Source organism: Arachis ipaensis, chromosome B6 (genome assembly GCF_059453495.1).
Source record: "Arachis ipaensis isolate K30076 ecotype BB chromosome B6, ASM5945349v1, whole genome shotgun sequence".
NCBI lineage: Eukaryota > Viridiplantae > Streptophyta > Magnoliopsida > Fabales > Fabaceae > Arachis > Arachis ipaensis.
The window spans coordinates 86,399,952-86,405,116 of NC_142441.1; the positions used below are offsets into that span (position 1 = coordinate 86,399,952).

General features: G+C 41.9%; 1 non-coding gene across 1 annotated transcript; it reads left to right on the top strand.

The window, feature by feature from the left end:
- The first annotated feature begins 4,703 nt into the window (after positions 1 to 4,703).
- On the top strand, positions 4,704 to 4,811 carry LOC148561639 (small nucleolar RNA R71). Its single transcript, XR_015888000.1, has one exon. It is a non-coding gene; the product is annotated as a small nucleolar RNA R71 (small nucleolar RNA).
- The last annotated feature ends 354 nt before the right edge of the window (positions 4,812 to 5,165 follow it).

Below are 5,165 nucleotides of genomic sequence, written 5' to 3' on the forward strand. Positions count from 1 at the left end.
TGAACAGTTTTGGCATCTCACTTTATCCTTTGAAGTTCAGAATGATTGGCTTCTATAGGAACTTAGAATCCAGATAGTGTTATTGATTTTCCTAGTTAAGTATGTTGATTCTTGAATACAGCTACTTTATGAGTCTTGGCCGTGACCCAAAGCATTTTGTTTTCCAGTATTACCACCAGATACATAAATGCCACAGACACATAACTGGGTGAACCTTTTCATATTGTGACTCAGCTTTGCTAGAGTCCCCAATTAGAGGTGTCCAGAGCTCCTAAGCACACTCTTTTTGCTTTTGGACCACGGCTTTAACCGCTCAGTCTCAAGTTTTCACTTGACACATTCACGCCACAAGCACATGGTTAGGGACAGCTTGGTTTAGCCGCTTAGGCCAGGATTTTATTCTTGTGGGCCCTCCTATCCACTGATGCTCAAAGCCTTGGATCCTTTTTATTACCCTTGCCTTTTGGTTTAAAGGGCTATTGGCTTTTTCTGCTTGCTTTTTCTTTTTTTCTTTCTCTTTTTTTTAGCCTCTTTTTTTTCCGCAAGCTTTTCACTGCTTTTTCTTGCTTCAAGAATCAATTTTATGATTTTTCAGATTATCAAATAACATTTCTCCTTTTCCATCATTCTTTCAAGAGCCAACAATTTTAACATTCATGAATCAACAAATTCAAAAAATATGCACTGTTCAATCATTCATTCAGAAAAATAATAGTATTGCCACCACATCAAAATAACTAAACTGTTTTAAAATTTGAAATTCATGCACTTCTTTTTCTTTTTCAATTAAAAACATTTTTCATTTAAGTAAGGTGATGGATTCATTTTCATTGCTTTAAGGCATAGACACTTAGACACTAGTGATCATGTAATAAAGACACAAACATAAATAAACATAAAGCATAAAAATTCGAAAAACAGAAAATAAAGAATAAGGAATTTAAAGAACGGGTCCACCTTAGTGATGGCGGCTTGTTCTTCCTCTTGAAGATCTAATGGAGTGCTTGAGCTCCTCAATGTCTCTTCCTTGCCTTTGTTGCTCCTCTCTCATGACTCTTTGGTCTTCTCTAATTTCATGGAGGAGGATGGAATGCTCTTGGATCTCCACCCTTAGTTGTCCCATGTTGGAACTTAATTCTCCTAGGGAGGTGTTGATTTGCTCCCAATAGTTTTGTGGAGGAAAATGCATCGTTTAAGGCATCTCAGGGATTTCATGGTGAGGAATTTCCTCATGTCCATGAGTGGGATCTCTTGTTTGCTCCATTCTTTTCTTAGTGATGGGCTTATCCTCATCAATGAGGATTCCTCTATGTCAATTCTAGCTGAATTGCAGAGGTGACAAATGAGATGAGGGAAGGCTAACCTTGCCAAAGTAGAGGACTTGTCTGCCATCTTGTGGAGTTCTTGGGATATAACTTCATGAACTTCTACTTCCTCCCTAATCATGATGCTATGGATCATGATAGCCCGGTCTATAGTAACTTCAGACCGGTTGCTAGTGGAAATGATTGAGCGTTGGATGAACTCCAACCATCCCCTAGCCACGGGCTTGAGGTCATGCCTTCTTAGTTGAACCGGCTTCCCTCTTGAATCTCTCTTCCATTGAGCGCCCTCTTCACAGATGTCTATGAGGACTTGGTCCAACCTTTGATCAAAGTTGACCCTTCTAGTGTAGGGGTGTGCATCTCCTTGCATCATGGGCAAGTTGAATGCCAACCTTACATTCTCCGGACTAAAATCTAAGCATTTTTCCCGAACCATTGTAAGCCAATTCTTTGGGTCCGGGTTCACACTTTGATCATGGTTCTTGGTGATCCATGCATTGGCATAGAACTCTTGAACCATTAAGATTCTGACTTGTTGAATGGGGTTGGTGAGAACTTCCCAACCTCTTCTTCGAATCTCATGTCGGATCTCCGGATATTCACCCTTTTTGAGTTCGAAAGGGACCTCGGGGATCACCTTCTTCTTGGCCACAACTTCATAGAAGTGGTCCTGGTGCACCCTTGAGATGAATCTCTCCATCTCCCATGACTCGGAGGTGGAAGCTTTTGCCTTCCCTTTTCTCTTTCTAGAGGTTTCTTCGGCCTTAGGTGCCATAAATGGTTATGGAAAAAACAAAAAGCGAAAAAACAAAAAGCAATGCTTTTACCACACCAAACTTAGAAGGTTTGCTCGTCCTCGAGCAAAAGAAGAAAGAAGAGAGTAGAAGAAGAAGAAATAGAGGAGATGGAGGGGGCTTAGTAATTCGGCCAAGGGGGAGAAGTAGTGTGTATGTTGTGTGGAAATGAAGGAGTGAAGATGGGTTTATATAGGAGTGGAGAGGGGGGTATGGTTCGGCCATTATGGGTGGGTTTGGGTGGGAAAGTGGTTTGAATTTGAATGGTGAGGTAGGTGGGGGTTTATGAAAGATAGATATGAGTGGTGAAGAGAATGGTGGGATTTGATAGGTGAGGGGTTTTTGGGGAAGAGGTATTGAGGTGATTGGTGAATGGGTGAAGAAGAGAGAGAGGTGGGGTAGGTGGGGATCCTGTGGGGTCTACAGATCCTGAGGTGTCAAGGATATCTCATCCCTGCACCAAGTGGCGTGCAAAAATGCCCCTTTCTGCTAATCCTGGCATTAAACGCCAGGCTGCTGCCCATTTCTGGTGTTTAACGCCAGCTTCTTACCCATTCCTGGCGTTAAACGCCAGTCTGGTGCCCATTTCTGGCGTTAAACACCCAGAATGGTGCCAGACTGGGCGTTTAACGCCCATTCTGCTACCCTTACTGGCGTTTAAACGCCAGTAAGTTTCTCCTCCAGGGTGTTCTATTTTTAATACTATTTTTCCTTTTGTTTTTGCTTTTTCAATTGTTTTTTTTTACTTCACATGATCATCAACCTGCAGAAAACATAAAATAACAAAAGAAAATAGAAATTTAACATAGATAATTAAAGATTGGGTTGCCTCCCAACAAGCGCTTCTTTAATGTCAATAGCTTGACAGTGGGCTCTCATGGAGCCTCACAAGTGTTTAGAGCAATGTTGGAACCTCCCAACACCAAACTTTAGAGTTTGAATGTGGGGGTTCAACACCAAACTTAAAGTTTGGTTGTGGCCTCCCAACACCAAACTTAGAGTTTGACTATGGGGGCTCTGTTTGACTCTGTATTGAGAGAAGCTCTTCATGCTTCCTCTCCATGGTTACAGAGGGATATCCTTGAGCTTTAAACACAAGGGAGTCTTCATTCACTTGAATGATCAATTCTCCTCTGTCAACATCAATTACAGCTTTTACTGTGGCTAGGAAGGGTCTGCCAAGGATGATGGATTCATCCATACACTTCCCAGTCTCTAGGATCATGAAATCAGCAGCGATGTAGTGGCCTTCAACCTTTACCAAGACATCCTCTACAAGTCTATAAGCTTGTTTCCTTGAATTTTCTGCCATCTCTAGTAAGATTCTTACAGCTTGTACCTCAATAATCCCTAGCTTCTCCATTACAGAGAGAGGCATGAGGTTTATGCTTGACCCTAGGTCACACAGAGCCTTCTCAAAGGTCATGGTGCCTATGATACAAGGTATTGAGAACTTTCCAGGATCTTGTCTCTTCAGAGGTAATTTCTGCCTAGTCAAGTCATCCAGTTCTTTGGTGAGCAAGGGGGGTTCATCCTCCCAAGTCTCATTACCAAATAACTTGGCATTTAGTTTCATGATTGCTCCAAGGTACTTAGCAACTTGCTCTTCAGTAACGTCTTCATCCTCTTCAGAGGAAGAATACTTATCAGAGCTCATGAATGGCAGAAGTAAATTCAATAGAATCTCTATGGTCTCAGTGTGAGCCTCAGATTCCCATGGTTCCTCATGAGGGAACTCCTTGGAGGCCAGTGGACATTCAGTGAGGTCTTCCTTAGTGGAGATCACTCCCTCTTCCTCCTCTCCAGGTTCGGCCATGTGAGACGTGTTTATGGCCTTGCACTCTCTCTTTAGATTCTCTTCTGTATTGCTTGGGAGAATACTAGGAGGGAGTTCAGTAATTTTCTTACTCAGCTGACCTACTTGTACCTCCAAATTTCTAATGGAGGACCTTGTTTCAGTCATGAAACTTTGAGTGGTTTTAATTAGATCAGAGACTATAGTTGTTAAGTCAGAGTGGCTCTGCTTAGAATCCTCTGTCTGTTGCTGAGAAGATGATGGAAAAGGCTTGCTATTGCTAAACCTGTTTCTTCCACCATTATTGTTATTGAAGCCTTGTTGAGGCCTCTGTTGGTCCTTCCATGAGAGATTTGGATGATTTCTCCATGAAGGATTATAGGTGTTTCCATAGGGTTCTCCCATGTAATTTACCTCTTCCATTGCTGGGTTCTCAAGATCATAAGCTTCTTCTTCAAATGAAGCTTCTTTGGTACTGCCTGTTGTTGCTTGCATTCCAGACAGACTCTGAGAAATCATATTGACTTGTTGAGTCAATATTTTGTTCTGAGCTAGTATGGCATTCAGAGTATCAATCTCAAGAACTCCTTTCTTCTGATTTGTCCCATTATTCACAGGATTCCTTTCAGAGGTGTACATGAATTGGTTATTTGCAACCATTTTAATGAGTTCCTGAGCTTCTGCAGGCGTCTTCTTCAGATGAAGAGATCCTCCAGTAGAGCTGTCCAATGACATTTTAGACAGTTCAGACAGACCATCATAGAAGATACCTGTGATGCTCCATTCTAAAAGCATGTCAGAAGGACACCTTCTGATCAATTGCTTGTATCTTTCCCAAGCTTCATAGAGGGATTCACCTTCCTTCTGCCTGAAGATTTGGACTTCCACTCTAAGCTTACTCAATTTTTGAGGTGGAAAGAACTTTGCCAAGAAGGCATTAACTAGCTTTTCCCAAGAGTTCAGGTTTTCTTTAGGTTGTGAGTCCAACCATATCCTAGCTCTGTCTCTTCCAGCAAAGGGAAAAAGCATAAGCTTGTAGACCTCGGGATCAACCCCGTTAGTCTTGACAGTGTCACAGATTTGCAAGAATTCAGCTAAGAACTGATGAGGATCTTCCAATGGAAGTCCATAAAACTTGCAATTCTGTTGCATTAGAGAAACTAATTGAGGCTTAAGCTCAAAATTGTTTGCTCCAATTGCAGGGATAGAGATGCTTCTCCCATAGAAGTTAGGAGTAGTTGCAGTAAAGTC